This window comes from Rattus norvegicus, chromosome 9 (assembly GCF_036323735.1).
Source record: "Rattus norvegicus strain BN/NHsdMcwi chromosome 9, GRCr8, whole genome shotgun sequence".
In the NCBI taxonomy this organism is placed as follows: Eukaryota; Metazoa; Chordata; class Mammalia; order Rodentia; family Muridae; genus Rattus; species Rattus norvegicus.
Genome location: NC_086027.1, coordinates 33,996,448 through 34,015,898, shown reverse-complemented (window position 1 = coordinate 34,015,898; position 19,451 = coordinate 33,996,448). Strand labels below are relative to the sequence as shown.

Here is a 19,451-nt window from a genome sequence, read left to right as displayed (position 1 = left end):
CTCACTAATGATATTGGGTCCTGTAGACAGTCTAGGCCCCTTTTTGCTGTTATCCTGTGCTAACAATTTTTAGCGGCATGGATACAGTTTCACTGGGACAATACTTTGAATTCAGTTTCTGCAACACAGAATAATTGCAAGCTATGTTTGTAACTGGTCCCTTAGATCTGTGTCACTGCCCACTCATAGCAATAGTAGCCAATGTATATTTAGAATACTGAATTAGAATGTCTACACACTTACTTTTATTGATAAAATTATAGGAACCTGAAACAAAGATATCACTTAGCTATGATAAAAGATGTCCAAGTTCTAAAAATTCCACTTTTATCCCATGATTTTCCACATGAAGGGGACTTAAGTTATCAGCTGCCTCATGGTTTTCACGCATGAGAACTTGATAAGCATGTAAACTCCCAGGCTCGGTGGGTGGGTCCTTACTTAAAATAAGGACTTAGGATGCTCCTTGAACTTCCAGTTGAAAATTACCAATCAGAAGCCTTACGTCACGTTACGGGAACATAGCCTCTGAGAAGGTAAATGACTTACCCAAATCCAGACAGCTAAATGATGACAATCAGGGGCAGAAATGAGGCAGTCTCTCTATTTTGTGCTCATACTTTCAGTCCCTGATGGTTTAAGACCGTCCTCCAGGATTCCCACAAGGCAGGCAATCATGTCTCAAGTATAACCAGGGACTCTGAGAAGGAAGATCGGAGACAGTATTCTATGTGCACCACACACCAGAAAGAGGATGACAGTGCATGGGGAGCAGAGGACAGGCTGCTGCTCCATTTGTCTTTCTGTAAGGAGCTTCTCACCTGTGCAAGCACTAATGGAACATTACAGCAGAACACCAAAAGGAGCTCATACCAGACAGCTATAAAATCCCGGGTTTTGTCATTTGCTCAATACAACTAACACAGCTTTAAAATAAATTTTTAAACCAAGCTTTCTAAATTACAGATTGCATCCCCAGCTCAGGGCTCAGAAAGGCTACATCCTGAACTTGCTTGTCCTTGCAAAAATTTCAATTATTATGTGTGAAAAGGGTAGAAGAACCCTACCTACTGTACCATTGTATTTGACTACTGCCAACTTATATGATCAGTGCTTTCCCAGTATTAAACCACATGGTAGATACTCCACAAATACTAATATTTAAGTGCTTTTATGCGGTTAAGGGATTCCACTGAAGAAAGGTTAAAAATAAACAAACAAGCAAGCAAGCAAAACGGGAACAGGGCTCAAGATAAAAGTCCAGTGGCTGTACATCTGTCCACCGTGTGCGAAGCTCTAGGGTCAATCCCCCAGTACTGGATTAAAGAGAAAGAAAAGTCAGAGGAAGAGGAGCAAGAAGAGAAGCAAACAGAAAGAGGAGCAGGAAGAGGTCTGAGGTGGGCAGAGGGAAGGAAATAGTGAAATGCTTTGCTTGGGGGCTGCCATGAGGAGCAAGCTGTCCCCACTAGGTTGCTGGGCATGTTGTGCCCCTGGATCTGGGTGAAGGTTATGCTTGCCCACCTTTACAGATTTCAGTGTACACACTATATTTCACAGCAAAGACCTTTGTGTGTATTAAGGGCTCTGGTGCTGGCTCAGTGATTAAGGGTGCATACTGTTCTCCCAGATGAGCTGAATGTGGATGGGATACTTGAATACATTAGAGAGCTCACAACTGTCCATCTCCGTCTCCAGCGAATCTGGGGCTTCAGATCTCTGCGGGCACAGGAATTGTGAGCACGCATCCACAAGGAAACATACACAAATGCATAATTTAGAAAAATAAATCTTTCAGATGTCTTTAAAAGATAAATTTAGTCCCTTAAATCCAGAGATATGATTATCAGGCATTCCTAATTTAGATGTGAGCACGGTCTCTCCACATGGACTAGTAAACTAATAGAATCCAGCTGTGTATCGGTTCTGTGTCAATATTTACCCTTGTCCTAGCCCAGAGGACTCACACCCCCGAGGCCGTTGTGAAGTCTAATTGGAAGTCATTTGGTCACAAGTTGCCGGGATCCATTCAACGCTAAATATATCATCACCCTAGTTCCAGATGACTGACGGGTTCAGCTCTGCTTGGAGCTGAACTCATCAGTCCCAAAATAGTTACGTTTTCTGTTTCCAGCAATGTTTTCAGATACTGTTTCTATGGTTTCCTAACCACAAATAGAGCAATAATATACTTCCTGAAATGAAAGAGATGTGATTTTCTGATTTTTCCCCCCACAGGGGTAAAGACTGTCATTTTGTCACTGGGAGACTATCTCAGCCTCTGATTATTTGTGTTTGATCTGGAGACCAAATTAAAACGTTAACGGAAGTATTAAAATATGAAAGCAACCATGACTATCATTCTTTATTGGAACTGACTAGTGCTCCTTTAACACCAAGAGAAATTCCTGAATGATGTATGTGTGTGTGCAACGCCTATGTGTGCAACACCACCAAAGTTATAGAACAGTCATGAACCTAAAGGTTTTTTATTTATTTATTTTAATGTATATGCATATTCTTTTTTTAAAAATGCTTATTAAAAAATTCTCAAGCTGGAGAGATAGCTCAGTGGTTAAGAGCACTGACTGCTCTTCCAGAGGTCCTGAGCTCAAATCCCAGCAACCACATGGTGGCTCACAACCATCTGTTATAAGATCTGATACCTTCTTCTGGTGTGTCTGAAGACAGCTACAGTGTACTTATTTATAATAAATAAATAAATCTTTTTAAACAATTCTCTGCCCTGGCGCTTTGACTGCATGCATATCTGTGTGAAGGTGTCATGTCCCCTGGAACTGGAGTTACAGAGAGCTGTGAGCTGCCATGTGGGTGCTGGGAATTGAACACCAATCCTCTGGAAGACTGTAAGTGCTTATTAACCACTGAGCCACCTCTCCATTCCTGAAGGTTGTTTGGTTTTGTTGTCTGTTTGTTTCAAGACAGGGTTTCTCTGTGTATCCCTGACCATCCCGGAATTGCTTTGTAGACTAGGCTAGCATCAAACTGAGAGATCAGTCTGCCTCTGCCTCCTGAGTGTTGGGATTAAAGGCGTGTGCAACCATGTTCTTAAAAGTTTTCTAATTGGTATAAGAGTTGGAGACAACTGCTGAATTCTCTAAATGTTTCCTACTTCCTGTGGCTGATTCCTAACTTAAGAATAGGAACTTAACACACTGTGTTTTAATTGAATAATTGGATTAACTTGACTGAGAGCATAATTTATCAGAATTTTTATAACAACAACAATAATAGCAAACAGATGGGAGGGTTGACTAACTCAGCAAAGTACTTGCAAGCCAAAAGCCCTGATTCAATCCCTAGAGTCCCTATAAAGTGCTTGGAATTCTCACACTGGGGAGGCTGAACTTAGGAGACTCCCTTGAACTCATTGGCCTACTGGTCTACCCTAAGGGATGAACTCCAAGCTTATGGGATCACATGTCTCAAAACAAGTGGATGACATTCCTGAGAATGGTACCCGAGGTTGTACTATGACTTCACCACATGTGTACATACATGCACATACACACACACACACACACACACACACACACACACACACACACACACACATGCGAGCGCACCACTTGCATACACCATCAACATCAGCATCAGCAGCTTAATCATACGCCTACTAATTTGTCTCATAGCTTAAGAAACTAATAGCTTAGGAAGACCACACTTTCTCTTGCAGGTTTGCCATGATGCAGCACCATTCTCCTTTGCAAAGACTGAAACTTTATTGTGTATATATTAAATTTTCTTTACCCATTCATCCGTTGGGGACACCCAATTGGATACTTCAGCTATTATGCATAGCATCACACAAACACGGACATGCAGACATCTTCTTATATGCTAACTTTATTTCCTTTGGAGAAATGTTCAGGAGTTGTATCATATAACAAATATAAACTGTTTAGTCAAACTACTGCTTTGACTGTTACAGGTGCCAGAAAAGCAAATGCTGCATGCTCTTTCTTGTTTGTAGATCATAGGTGTGGATCTTTAGATGTGCTGGAGTCACTGCAAAAGCCAGGAAAATAAAGAGTGACCAGGTAGGGGCGGTGGCTCTCTAAAGGGTGGATAATAGGATAAGAGGCTAGGAAGGGAATAATGGGTCAGAGGAACATAGACAGGAAGGAGAAAGAGGAGGGATAATAAACATGAAGAATGTTCAAAAGTGCATAGGGGAACTTATCTTCTGTTTACTTAAAATATGTAACATATATTTGATGAAGTTATGCCACTTGGGATGATAATCCCCACAAAAGCCATAATATCTTAAAACAAACAAAGAAACAAACAAAAAATAAACCTGTCATGAACCTTCTTCCAAGTTGCCAAGAGAATTAAAGACTTCCTCAAATAATACAGACTATTGCCATTTTCCTTGGGTGCCTCCCAGAATTTGAAGGTACAACCCTATTGCTGAAGACTCCAGTCTGCAGACACAGGACTTCGTGAAATAAAACTGGATCTGACCTCCAAGCCTCTTCTCTGAAAAATACTTCTATAGTGTCCAAAAGATGCTCTACCAGATACCAAACAAGAAAAGCAATCAATAGTCCTCACCAACTTATAAAGCTTAAGCAGTATGGCAAGATATACCCAAGGATGCTATATCATAGGGGTAACCGATAGCTATCCAATTGGACGTAAGGTCTACTCAATAGGAAGGAATTCATTCCTGGTGCTATAAACCTGGCCAATTATCCATTTCTGGCAAAGTCATAGACCTGCATGAGAACCTACGACTCCCCCCTTTCCTAACTTGTATAATATCTTGCTGCGTTCAAATAATTATCCTATATTCATAGGTAAGCATAGCTTTCAAACCTCACCAAAGAAGCTTCTTTTTGTAGCAAATAGAGACCATCACAAATCCACAATTGGTCCAGCTGCATGGAACAATTGACCATGGTCTGCACAACCCTAATGGTTACCTCTACCAACACAATTCTAACCGCTAAGGCTCATAGACTACCGAGGAAGAGGGAGCAGAAATATAGTAGGAGCCAAAAGACTAGGACATCTTCAGTGAACTAGATAGTCTTTCATGTCAGGAAAACTGCAAAAATATGGTTGCTTAAATAAAACCCACACGACACCAGAGGACATACCATTGAGTGTCAAAAATCTCACGAGACCCTACTCCTAGATCATTGCTTCTCAACCTTCCTAATGAGGTGACCCTTTAATAGAGTTCCTTATGTTGTGGTGATTCCCCGACCACAAAATTATTTTTGTTGCTACTTCATAACCATGATCTTGCTATTGCTATGAACCCTAATGTAATTACCTGGCCTTTCTAATGGTCTTAGGTAACCCCTAAAGGGGAGATTAACAGGTTAAGACAAACTGCTGCCCAAGATAAAGAGCTATTGGCCATTCCTGGCTGCTAAGAGAAGCACAGTCAGTTTCCTCTATGGATGAGCTCCCTACAAATTACCCAAGCCTAAATAACCCTAAACATACAGGGGAACCACTAAACGGACGCAGTATGTTGTATATATAAATGCATATGTATATATGTCCCAAGGGTTAAAGATACATTTGAAAGAGAGTTGGGGGAGGGGGATTAGAAGGAGGAGAGCAAAATATCAAATCTCAAAATGCAGGACAATCTCAAAAAAAGTATGTTTAAATAGATGAGTATCAGAAGGTGGCAAAGAAAGAATTTAATCCTAAACTAAAATCTCAATCAGCATGTACTCAATCACATTTCCTAGAATTTAAAAACAATTAATGAGAAGGAAACTTTGGATATGCTGATTAACCTGTATGTTTGTTTTTGGAAAAAGAAAGCAAGGTTGAGAGATCATTGTTTTAACAACCTTTCTTTTGGCTACTCTAAAAGATTAGATAACCAATTACATAACGAGCTATATAAAGTACCAGACTGAATCCATGAAAAGTCAGTCTGCCACCTGAGCCTCCACACATAGTATAAAAGCCTGTGAGACTAGACAGTGACCTAAAACTCTTACACGCTACTACTAACATAAAGGACCTTGTAAGGCATCCCAGGACAGTGTTGTACAAAGAAACACAGTTCTTTTCAATAAACTTTGACGATAAGCACTTGGCTGTAAACTGTTTTACATGTAAACAAGTAATCTCTTCAGGGACCATTTAGAAAACACAACTATTAGATACTTGAATGGTTATTCATCGAACATTGTATGGTTAAGAGTAAAACTCCCTGTAAGACAGAGAGGGGTTTGTCACTCAGTTATAAAGTGCTTGTCTAGTATAAGGCCCTAGATTCAGTGTCCAGAACAACAAGAAGTTTCAATAAATGGATAATGAATGGGGGCCAAAACAATGAACTTGGAGTATCAAAGGAAGTAGGGATGGAAAAAAAAAAGAAATGATGAGAATTAACATTAAAATTCAAAGGTGGAATTTATAGATAACTTTTTGGAGACAAATTCTTCAGAATAAACAAATCCTTAATAGGAGGTCTATACAAGGCTGCTATGAGACTTGATCTCCTTAACCATGGAAGGAAGGCGGGTAGAAACCAATGGCGGTCAGCAGGAAGGCTGGTACCAGACAAAGCTAGTAAAAATAGGTAAAGGTTTCGTTTTAGCAGAACATCTTAAAATCTTCCTACCTGCTTCCTCCTTTGAAAATCCTCTTCAGAAAAGCAACAACAACAAAACAACAAGTGAATTTTTAAAAGTCAAAGGCTACTCAAGGAAGCACGCACTGGGACTTCCGCTTCCCGCATCCCGCCTCTGCTTAGCAGATTTTCTCTGTCTGCCAAATGGATGTTTCCTTGTCCCCATAAACTCCTTCAACTGCTGATTTTGTGTGCGGTGTTTGAGATTGCTCTGTTGATAGCTGTTGCAGTTCAGATTTTTTGCTGTCTTTTAATTCTACAACTGGTAGTGGGAAGTGAACCGGTAAGTGATCCAGACTCCTGGATTGTATCACTTTAAGGGTTCGTCTTCTGAAGATGGTAACATTTGGGGACCTCATCTTGCGATTTCTTTTGCTAACTACCTACTCATCAAGGTTAGAAATCAGAAAGTGGCTATGCCAAAACTACAGACATCTTTCCCTCATCGTGGAATGGGGCTAATACATTTATTTTCTTCCCTCAATCAAGGATGGTCCGCTCAGAGGTCCTAACTCTGATGTCTGTGTACCCTAAGAAGCCAGTGAAGACGACTAGAGATCTGTAGACAGGTATTAAACTGTACTGTTGACCTAAGGCCTGGTTATGTTACCTCATTCTGGTTAGGGTGAAACCTAACTAGAGTGCCTAAAGGGAAATTTAGAAAATTTCTCTGGCTGGAGAGATGGCTCAGTGGTTAGAGCACTGACTGCTCTTCCAGAGGTCCTGAGTTCAATTCGCAGCAACCACATGGTGGCTCACAACCATCTGTAATGGGATCTGATGCCCTCTTCTGGTGTGTACGAAGACAGCAACAGTGCACTCACATACATAAATCTAAAAAAAGAAAATTTCTCTCTACCCTGAGGCAAATGGTGCCTATATCTTTGGATTTCCCAAAGCACCTGTATCTCTTAAGCCTATCCCTTCTACAACACTCAGGGTGAGACAAGCCAACATAGGTTTTAAATTAAAATTAAACAGTGATTAAATTAAATTTCTTCTCTTTCCCTCTCTAAAAACTATCTAAAAGACCTCAAAAAAAAAAAAAATCATAGCTATTCTGAGATGAGATTACGATTTTTCCCTGTTTCTTTATTTTGTTAAATGGGGCCTGTCTTAGTCAGGGTTTCTGTCACTTTGATGAAACACAATGATACAGAAGCAAGTTGAGGAGGAAAGGGTTTATTTAGCTTACACTTCCAGATCATAGTCTATCACTGGAAGAAGTCAGGACAGGAACTCAAGCAGGGCTGGAACCAGGAGGCAGGAGCTGATGCAGAGGCCATGGAGGGATGCTGCTTACTGGCCTGCTCCCCATGGCTTGCTCACCATGCTTTCATATAGAACCCAGGACCTCCAGCCCAGAGCTGACACCATTCACAATCATCTGAACCCTCCCATACTGATCACTAATTGAGAAAATGCCTTATAGCTGGAGCTCATGGAGGCATTTCCTCAACTGAGGCCTCTTCTTCTGTGCCCTCTGATGATTCTAGCTTGTGTCTAGTTGACACACAAAAACAGCCAGTGCAGGGCCTCCCTGCTAAGCCATAAAACTGCTTCCCGTTTTATGCATGCTAATCAACTAAAGTGTCTGTTTGAAAAAAAAAAAAAGGTGTAAAGATCTACATTTAATCTGTGAGATGTTCGGATCCCATGGGGACTTGTGCCTGATGGGAAGTGGGCTCACTTTATCAGGATGATGGGTTCTCTTTGTCAGAGCAAAAGGAAACATGTGGCTTGCCGAGAGTCTTTCTCTGAGTGTCTGCTGCATGTGTGATTCTTCAGCCCTCAGTAAACGCCTTTCTTCAACAGCTAAAAAGAATGAAGGAAAGCCAGACAGACAGGAAAAGAGAAATTTTGTGCTCATGATAAGACCACACAGTTGTTTGGTATCTAAAGCAAAACAAACAAACAAACAAAAAAAAACAAACAAAAAAACGGGGTGGGGGGGATGCAGTCCATGCATTTTATATTATAAAAATGATAAATGAGATTCTGGGGCAAAGAACCTTATTCTTCACAGTTTCCAAAGGGCTCACCTTGTGTGATAAATTATCACTTCAGTCGCCTCTTCCCTGTCTTTACCTAGGTTAGATGCAGTTACAAATGATCCTTAGACGTGTTCTTGTTGTGGTAAAAATAAAAAGAGACGGATAGATACAGGTTGATATGAATATTTTTAAGGGACGGGTGCGTACAGGATTCTGTGCTGTCTAGATGGGCAAATTATATCTTTTCAATTGGATCAGAGGTTACTGTGTGGTGTGTTCTTTCATGTTAAGAGAGCCGCGAGATAGGCAGTCTCTGTATGAAACTGGCGTGGTGGCAACCCGCCTTGGGAACGAGATGGGTAGAGAGATTGCTGCCGGGCTCAGAGAGTAGCGGTCGGCAGTGCGAGATGGGATGGAGCTTAGCAGGTGAAACGCTTTGCTGACTGAGATGAAAATATCCCACAGATGCCATGTGGCCCTACGGTGCCGGCTAGAGCGGAACAAAAGAAAACCTTTTTTTATTTTTACCGCAACATATTCTTACTAAATATAATATCAAAATAAATCAATAGCTCGCTGATACCTCATCACGTTCATGGCGTCTCTACTTCACAATAGTAATGACTGAAGTAAAACCTACATGACTGCATGTACCCTAAGTTCTGTGGCGCAGATCACATGACTCTTTAGATTCTTTTTCAAACAGTAACACTTTTGATTCTCTGAAACCTGTTGTCAGGTTTGATTTCCTGAAACCTTGATGCTACTGTTTGTGTTTAAGAAAGTTTCAATGCTGCCAGGCGTGGAGGTGCAGGCCTCCATCCTGGCACTCAGGAGGCAGGGGTGGGTGGGTTTCCCTGAAGTCAGCCTGGGCTAGGTAGTGAATTCCAGGACAGCCAATGTTACTTACATAGAGAGACCATGTCTCAAACAAAACAAAACAACAACAAAAACAAACAAACAAACAAACAAACAAACCCAAGCAAAACCAAAAACCCCTAAAAAATGAAGTTTCTATATAAAGATGATTATCTTTATATACAGTTGAAGATGAAAATACTCAAACTCTATCAACATTTTTGAAAATCTAGCAAGTGCTTGATTCTTCTATTTTTGTAAGTGGCTAAACCCCCTCCCCTTGTATTTATTCTCAATTTGAATTACATGTGATTTTAATCAATATTTCGGCCTCTTTTGTTCTAGGTTCTTAGATTTTTTTTCCACATTATAATTCTTTAGTTTCTATTGTGTTGCTTCCTGTTACTGAGTTATTTAACATAGTGGGGGTTTGTTTTGGTTTGGTTTTAGTTGTTGTCTTTCACAGGATGACAGGCAGCACTCGGGTTACTTAACAAAGAAGTTCCTTTCTCTGTAGGCATTCACACACGCACCTGCATACAAGCACACTGTCTCTGCATAAGAAAATACAGTTTCCAAGTCTCTGAGATCTCTTGACTACCCTTCTCCTGTCTACTGGGAGCATCCTTTCAATTATCCTAGACCCTGTCCCTTACTGGGTACCTGCATCTCTTTCTTACAGAGATGCTGGTGTCAGCCACAACCTCTGGAGGCCCTGTATTACAGTGCCCTGCTTCTGCAGGCATGCATAGAGAAGCCAAGGAGAGAGGCAAGTGTGCCCCTCAGTTGGCACAGCCAGTCTCTCCTTGCAAGCTATATCCTGTCTGTAACTGAAACTGGCCCAATGACTGACTTCTGTCTGTTGTGATAAACTTGCCCAAAGGGGTATTTGTTGGAGCAGAGGGGCAGGACAGAAACTACAGTCTCAAAAGTGTAACATTGTAACCTATCCAAATGACACGCACACTCAGCTGAATAAGACCTCGGAGGTTTTACCCACATTTTGATCTACAGGATTCTAGCTTGTTCTAGAGATGGGATCTTTATTTCAGGAAATCGTGAAGGCAGAGATACATAATCAAATGCTTCTGAAGAGTCGTTGGGGTTAGCCTGTACTTTAGTGAAGCGCTGAGTGATTTCACTCAGAGCCTGAGTAAACAGAAACTAAGTGACTAGGTGGAGTTGCAACACTCAGATATGCAAGACAGTTCATTCGTTGTATATATATTATGCATTAGAGTCTGATTCTGGAAGAATTACTTTTAATAATACATGCGGGCTTGTTTTTTCTGTACTAGGGAACAATTTATTCTGGAAGGGCTGGGAATTTATTCTGGTTTCTTAATATCAATGTATCATTTATTTTCTCAGTAATAGGACCAGGAAGATTCTCTCCATTTTTTTTTTCTTTTGAGATAGAGTGTCATATATTCCAGACTGGCCTCAAACTCCGCCTTTATCCATTGATGGCTTTGATTTCCTGGTCCTCCTGCTATGAGTGCTGGGTGAGATTACAGGCATATGCCACCACACCCAACTTCTGTTCCAAATTTAAAGTGTCAACACTGTCAGTCTAATATTTAAAAGTATATGTCATAGCTACATACAATTACTAGTAATATCTTTAAAACGTATATTCTGACTATATACCGGTAGCTTTTGCTTTAGCGATATTATAGTGACTTTGTCAAAGTGAGCTAAGACAATTTACTCTCAAGTGCTCCATGCCCCCAAATGGATTCTGAACCATATGGCAGAAATTGATACAGATGGCTAAACTTGCTGTCATGCTTGTTAATTATTAATAGCAAAAACCAACACAGAAACTTGGATGTATCACACTCAAAACTATAAACTTGTATGAGAGTCTATCAAAATACTATCTTAGAGTACTCCAAAGCGAGTAAGATAGGCAATAGGCAGAGGGAGGAATGCGTCTGGTATGTCTTTGCCAGACATTGAAGCAGATGCTTCACCTACTTTAGACAATTTAACATAAGAACATTCAGAGAGCAAACCTTTTGAGGGCTGTGGAGGTGTTTAACTAGTTTTTCTTTTTCCAAGCCAGCATACCACTTGGTTCACATATTCATAATGGAAAGGCTAACTCACTCGCTCTCATGATTCTCTTGCACAATTTTTGACAGTCTCATCTTTTGAATCATCATCAGCCTCAGGCTTTTACTTCGAGCCGTCTCTGGAAGACCGGTTTAGCTTTTCAGCTCACCTTTCAAAGGATCTCCAACGCAGGCCACTCATTCTGTGTCCCAGGTGTCTAATGAGTCATTTTCCTCTTCTCAGTCGCCAGAGCATGATATCAAAGGCTGGTTTATCTTTCTGGGTGGATACAGCATCATTAAGCTTAAATATGCCCTTGGCCAACAGACTTGAGGGTTGGGTTTAGTTATTAACTCGCTGAGCCTCCACCCAGCTAACTATTCTAGGAAATAATTTGGTGAGTCAGGTGTTTTTATGTTCATATTTTAGCAACCAGCAATCTACCCTGGGTGCTGTAGCTACAGGCTGAACATTCTGGAAAAAAAAAAATCTGTCTTCAGGTTTCCAACCTTTCAAAGGCTGAGTGCCTCCCACACAGAAAGATACATTGTTTGCTACAGCACCATTGTTTGTATGCTTCTCTTTTGTGCCGCATTGCTCTGATTGTTACAAAAGGTCACATTGGCTTGCCTCAGTCTTGCTGAAGCCGGGAAGGCTTGACAAGCACAAAGCCGCCTCCTGACTTTGAGAATCTGGATGTGAGAAAACCGAAGTGACAGGTTGTAATGAAACAGGATTGAAAAATGGGCTGCTCTTTCGCTCCTGGTAGACGAGTCGTGAGTACCGTGACGTGAGCACCGTGACCAAGCGCCTCTCTGTCTAAAAGGCTTGACTCACAGGCTCGTTTTCTTTCTGGCAGCTGGTTGTGGGAGCACGCTGAGTGGCAGACTTTCCAACACCCTTCTCCCACCAAATATGCATATGGAGAAGAACCTAGAAGGAGGGTGGAGGATGGGGTGGGGGTGGGGCTGGGGAGGAACAGAAGGTTGATACCTCCCCAATTATACAGGAGTAGCCATAACAGATGCTCATCTGCTTGAGAGGTAAGGACGCTGCTAAATTATAAAAACACAAACACACCAGAACTTCTTAGAGGTGAAGACATAAGGAAATTTATTTTAGGATAAAAGGTTCTCCTGGCACCAAATGGTAGTTAATTTTCTTTTAGCATGATAAATGGTAAGCCAATGACAACTTGTATGTTCTGTGTATGATGCTGCTCACAAAATTTCTATAATGTTGCCAATATTTCATTTTATAGCTTTTAGACTGTGATTTTTTTTCCTAGGGCTGAGCCAAAACTTAGCCTGGGATCATTTGGTCTGAAGAATTATTATGTTGTATTTATCATGAAGAGATACAACTACTGGTAAGTATATTACGTTGGATACGCAGTAATTCTTTTAAGATTTATTTCTTTTATTAGTCTGGGTATTTGCCTGCATATGTGTATGTGCATCAAGAATGTGCCTGGTGCCTTTAGATGTCAGAAGAGGGGATCAGATCTCCTGACCATGGAGTTATGAATGGCTGGGGTGCTGGGAACCCATGTGGGTGCTCCGAATTGAACCCAGGTCCTCTGAAAGAGCAATAGATACTCGTAACCCCTGAGCTATCCCTCCAGCCCCCTATAGTATTTTTTAAAAAGAAAATTAGTACTATTAGCATGTGCTCTGCACAGCAAACTTATGACTGGTTTGGTTTGTACATATAGAAAAAAAACGTACAGACATCAACACTTGTTTGACACAGTTGTTTACCATTCTTGAAACCAAATGGTACAAGATTTTCAAAAGCAACCTTTCAAAACAATGCGAAATAAAGAATTTCACCAAAACACAGTAAGATTTATAATCTAAGCAGTATCAAGATTCAGTGACATAGTGGTAAGTGATGTTAAAAGTCATGATGAAGAAAAATAATGTTTTCATATAGGACACAGATAGTTGGAGGGCTCTCAATGTACAGATACATATATACACACACACACACATATACATATTCATTAAATCAGATTATCATCTATGTAGAACTTTTGCCATAATCTTTATTTTGACTATTCTCTTTATAAGCATGTGCCCTATGTCTGAACTAACAAATATAAGAACATGTCATTATTTTTTTTCCAGAACTGAGAACCAAACCCAGGGCCTTGCACTTGCTAGGCAAGTGCTCTACCATTGAGCTAAATCCCCAATGTAAGAAGACCTAAGAAGAACAATTATGACAGCATGGGAGAATAAAAGATGATTAGAGTTATATTGGTGAAGCAGTAAATTATCTTATATACTTACCAAGTGATATAACTAAAAAAAAATCTTCCAAATTTGACAAAGTTGATATAACTCTGATACTAATAGTAAATACAAGGAAAAGAAGGGAGAAGGCACAGAAAGGGTTGGGAGGATCCAGAGAATAAAAGCAAGAAAAAGCAAGAAGTTTTATTTGGGTATAATTGGCATGCAAAAGTCATATACACATTCAGGTATACAATGTGATATTTTAATGTATAGTAAAATGACTATAGCTATGTTAGTCAACATATCCATCATTTCACATAGAGCATTTTGTATGTGATGAAAAGACTGATGATGTCATCTCAGAAAGGTTCTAGCATATTAATTATTATTACCTGTAGTCACCATGGCACATTGGAGCTCCAGGACTTACTCAGTAAAAGTGAAATGGAGAGATATGGTTACACAACACCTGTAAAATGTCCTATCTATACATGTAAATTGCAACAATAGTGTTTATAGAATCATGTAAAGACAACATAGGAATGACTGGAAAATACATTTAAATGAACAGCAAATTCATTATGGTTAATTCTCCCCCCAACCCCATTTAAAGACAGGGTTGTTCTGGAACCTACTATGTAGACCAGTCTGGCCCTGAACTCACAAAGATCTGCCTGCTTCTGACTCCCAAGTGCTGTGATTAAAGGCGAATGCTACAGCAAGTGCACACCCACTCACATGTGTGAGAGCATGCACTCACACTCACACCCACATGCACATAGGCACACATGCACTCACATGTTTCTAGTTGCTAAGTAGTCTTACAGTCTCTGGTTATGATACAAAAAAGAAAGCCCATCACATAGAATATTTCCCCTTAACCTAAGAGAGCAAGCATGTGGCAAATTTCTTCTTCAAGATGTTTCTACAAATAGAATCATCCAGAAGCTGATAATTTGCTCCTGACCCAGATTGAATCACATTTATTGACTGAGTGCAAATCAGAAAAGTAATTTAAATAGCCTTTCAAGATGTAACTGCATTTTAGTCAACAGTCATGCCACCCTGAACTTGACCAACCTGGAAACTAAGCAGGGCTGGGGTCTTTTAGGATTTGGCTGGAAAAATTTTAAGAATTAAACCCCTGTTTTTCATGATACTGTATGTTTTTCTTTCTCTGTACCCTAGATAATAAATTCTGCAACTCATAATACATTTCAAAAATAAAAAACTCCAAGGATAAGCATGCTTGCAGTTGGCAATAAAGGAAATTAAGCCTACTGATAGTTGGAGGATAAAAAAAAATGTGATTTATTGTTATGGCTTTTCTGGTAACTGTGTTTATAATGGTGATTCCAATGTGAAACCGAGAACAGTAAAGGACTTTTCTACAGAAAAGAATTTTAAATGTTCAATTTTGCATTCTATATGGCCATTTGAGTTTAGGGTTGTATGTACTTTTAAGGGGCTGCAAGCAATAATTATAAATATTGTCCTAGAAATTCAATCTATTTAGGGAAAGAAATATTCAGAAGCATGGGCCTTGTTCCTTTTTGAAAAAGGTCTTTGTAAGAATAAGTTTTCCAGCACACCCATGAAGAAGCCTATTCAGTTTATAAACCAGAAAGCTGTAAACAGTTTATATAGTCACGGATTTCAGAAAACAGTTCAACTTTTTAAATTAAGTAATGAATTCATGAAATAATTGAAAAGAAGTATACAACTTTAAAAAAATCCTACAAGTGAAAAAGGCAAGAACACTGGATTTTGATGTTAAACAAGTATGAAAAGTGATACACATAAAAAAGACAGTAGTTTTATTTGATGCAGGCAAGAATGTTTTCTTTTGCGCAGATTTTAATTCATGGTAAATTAATGTTTGAATAATAATTTTAAATTATTGTTGCATGACTATTTTAGAGGATATTCACAAATACTGTCATACATCAAATAATCTAAAGTTGACAACCCTCCTTTATTTCCATTAATAGTATTTTTTAAATACCTTTCTCTAGTCTCACTAGAAGTAATGGTCCTTTTTTTCCAAGTCTGACTTTCTCTTGAAGATCATTTTGAAATAGAGAAGTATTTGGAAACACAAGCAGCACATAGATGGAAGACACAGGAAAGATCCAGTGTGACTGGAGTTTCTAGGCTTGGTAAATCCATCTGGAGGAGCCACCGCCGAACCTACATGGTGAGAGACCGATCTCTGCACCAAGAGTACGGGGAAGTGAGAGGTCTGTTTGAGCTATGGTGAAGAAGATGGCTCATCACGATACCTATGAAAAGCAGTCTGATGTGAGCCACAGATCCGAGGCTAGGATTTGAGATAAGGTTTGAATCATAAGAAGTAAGAGATGGTTTTGCTATTGCAAAGCTGGTGGTAATTAGCATAAGTACCACATGACAGAAAGCTCTACGCACACAAAGAGGAGAATAAGTCATGAAGTCATGTCCTTGCTGTCTCTCGATACTATGTAATTACATTCTACAGGAGTGATTCACAAGTATGGTGGTGGGATCGGCCTGTCTGACAGCTTCTGATCCAAGCAGATGCTTTCACTTGGAAAACCCAAATAATCTGAGTTGCAAGCCAGAAGCAATTGTTTGAACCTTTTCATACTGTATCGTAAGAAGCACTTTGTGGTTTAATCAATTGTGCAGTATCAAGGTTTTCTTGGTAATGTATTATTGAAGACTGTGGCACAAGCATTATAAAACTGCATTTATTTTCTATAGATTCCAATCTTTTCCTTTAATATGTTCACAGAGATCAAGTAGTAAAGTCTTCGAGCTCCTCACCTATCTCTATTCAACAACCAGATGCATTGCTTCTTTCTTTCTTCCTTTTTTTTTTTTTTTTTTTGCAATCCTATCTTCCACTCTACAGCCCATTAGCTTCCAGACCTCTGTCATTCAAGGGTCTCAGCTGTGATGACAGGTCAGTAGCATTATTAGCTTAAAAAAATTCTTTCATATACTTATTGAGACAAGGTATCACACTGTAGCCCAGGCTGGCCACAGCCTGTCTAGTGTAGCATTACAGGTGATAGCCTTAAAACACAGTTGGGTGATTTCTTTTTAACTGGGGGATTGGCATGGTCACTGTCTTAGACCGTTCTTTTCCTAGAGAGACCACAGCCATTAAGTCATGAAGTAACATCACAACATTATTTGTTAATAGATTTGCCCTTTGGACCCGAGGCTGTTGTACCCATAAAGGAAGCGCTGTTCTTAAACTTTGCTTTGCTTAGTCTCATATTTGCTGTTAAAGAAATATAACTTCCCCAAATAGCTTATCAGTGTGCACTGTGGGTACCCATCTTAGTAGGTATGATTCTGTCATAAATGACAAGACTGACTGTACCAGAAGGGTCATTTATGCAAACGTTATTATAGGGTAACACAGGAATTCCGATTGTTTAAGTTTTATCCAAAAACTGAAGAAACACCAATGGTTAAGTCACATTTAACACTTGGTTTCCAAGGGCCTAAGGTACGAGGCAACATCACCACTGCTAAGTGGACAGAAAGGTTTAATTCATGTTTATTCTAGCAAAATATGCACATTATCAATAGCATCGAGTTCCCTCACATTATATCTAAGAGACACTACTCTTTGTTCTCCCAATTCATTTTGTATCACAAGCTGTGTTCTTTCTTCTCCGTGCATTTTTATCTTGAGCCTTGTGAAGTGTTACAACTCTTGAGGGAAATTTTCAGCTGTTGCTGAATTTCCTAACTTTGCTGTAGTCACACAGAGCTATAAAATGTCCTGTTGGTGGCCCAACTTGAGACCCATCCATGGGCAAGCACCTGACATTATTAAGGATACTTTGTTATGCTTGCAGACAGGAGTCTAGCATGGCTGTTCTCTGAGAGGCTTCACCCAGCAGATGACTCAGATAGAAGCAGACACCCACAGTCAAACAGTGGCTGGAGCTTGGAGACTCTAATTGGAGGAAACATTGCAACCCTGAAGGAGATAGGATCTCCACAGGAAGACCAACTAACCTGGACCCTTGGAGCTCTCAAGAGACTGAACCACCACCCAAAGAGCACACACCGGCTGAACTTAGCCCCTCAACCCCCTTCCTCCAACATGTGTAGCTGATGTGCAGCTTGGTCTTCATGTGTGTCTCGAACAACTGGAGGGGTTGGGGGTGGGCGACTATCCCAAAAGCTGTTGTCTGTGGGATATTTTCTACTAGCTGGGCTGCCTTGTTGGGCCTCAGTGGGAAAGGAAGTCCCTCCCCCCACAGAGGAGAGGGAGTATGGGGGAAGGATTATGGGATGGGGTGGTCTGGAGGGTACAATAAGCAGGAGGTAAATACTTTTTAAAAAATGTTCTGCTGGGACAGTAGGAAAAAAGGAAATGAAGTTAATCAATGAAAGGCTATTTTACATGGGTTTCTGCTCTTGGAACTTAAGACCTGAAAGCTTCTACTCAAGATGTCCTCAATCAAGAAGCTAATGGATGAGCATGCACGCATGGCCACACCATGAATGGGTCCCCATTAGCGACTGCTGGGGGCAGCACCGACCCCATTGCCCTAACAGAGACGCAGGGGTCGGCTCTCGCCATGGCAGCAGGGTGAGAAGACGTGGATAAGAAAAGGATGACTTCAAGAGAAATCTCTTCAGTCTTCAACTGTCCTTTCGTGCCTCTTGGGAACCCTTTAACACTCGGCTAACGGGCCACACTATCCCCCAAGCTCCCACCCTAGCTGGGCTCGCGCATTTTATTGACGCAAGCCTCTCGTTCTCGCGGGAACTCGGGAGCGGCGAGCCGGGAAAGGAGAACAAATCTTGAAATCTCAGTTGGCGCCGGCGGGGCCGCAGCGGCCGTAGCTCCTGGTGGGGGGCGGGACTTGGAACCTAAGGGGCGTGTCCTCGCCTCAGAGAGGGCGGGACGTTGTGGGAGGGGGAGGGGAGTGCATCAGGGGCGGGGCCGCGGGCCGGGACCTGTTGAACGCAGGTAGCGCTCCCGGGCCGGGCACCCTTGGGACCGAGGCGACTGCGCATGCTCGCCGGCGGCTCTGGGCCGGGAGCCCAGCGTCCGTGACGAACCGGCTCCTGGCTTTGCGGTGGTTGCGGGTGCAGCGATGGCGATGTGAGTGGGCCCGGGGCGGGATGGTGCGGACCTGGGTAAGGACGCCTTCCAGCCGGACGCACAGCTCCTCCGTCGCACAGGCGCCAACCGAGGCCGCGCGGGTTGAGAGGTGAGCTCCTCGTTGCCCGCGCGACTCCCGGCCCCCGCGACCGGGGCCAAGTCCATCTCCCCTGCGGGGTCGGACAGGAAGCGGCCTCCTCGCCTCGTCCGGCTCTGGCGCTCTGGCCTCAGTCGGAGCCGGGTCCTGGGCCCGCTGAAGGTCGGCGGGGACGTGAGGGGCGCGGCGCGCAGGCGGGTGCTCCCGGGCCGGCCCTGGCCGCACGTCGCGCCGGGTGTCCAGCCGGTTCTCCGCCCCGCTCCACCGTCGCCGCCTGGCCCTTCGACCCCCATTGGCTCCCACTCGCGCCCGTGTGCCCTTTGGCCTCGGTGGTCCCTCGACGTCGGCCCAGCTCTGCGAAGGTTGCTTCCCTCGACTGTGCATCCCCAGTCGATAACCCCTTGGCCGTCGCTGACCAGTTTGCTCGCTGTTAGCACTGTTTTCCTCTGTTGGCACTTCA

The 19,451-nt window shown here is 41.8% G+C and overlaps 1 protein-coding gene and 1 long non-coding RNA gene across 18 annotated transcripts in view; one reads left to right on the top strand and one right to left on the bottom strand.

Annotated features, from left to right (window-relative positions):
* LOC102553447 (uncharacterized) overlaps positions 1 to 12,906 on the bottom strand; it is a 54,502-nt gene extending 41,596 nt beyond the window's left edge. For both annotated transcript variants that reach the window (XR_594327.4, XR_005489071.2), the window contains exon 1: positions 11,708 to 12,906. This is a non-coding gene — a long non-coding RNA (uncharacterized LOC102553447). The remainder of the gene's footprint in view (positions 1 to 11,707) is intronic.
* A 5,852-nt stretch (positions 12,907 to 18,758) lies between these two features.
* Fam135a (family with sequence similarity 135, member A) overlaps positions 18,759 to 19,451 on the top strand; it is an 80,692-nt gene continuing 79,999 nt past the window's right edge. For 4 of the 16 annotated variants that reach the window (XM_017596560.3, XM_017596553.3, XM_063267502.1 and 1 more), the window contains exon 1: positions 18,864 to 19,003. The gene's annotated coding sequence lies outside the window, so the exon portion shown is untranslated. Of the gene's footprint in view, positions 19,004 to 19,030; positions 19,421 to 19,451 lie in introns of those variants that run through there. The other 12 variants (XM_063267499.1, XM_063267500.1, XM_006244664.4 and 9 more) reach the window with 7 other exon arrangements.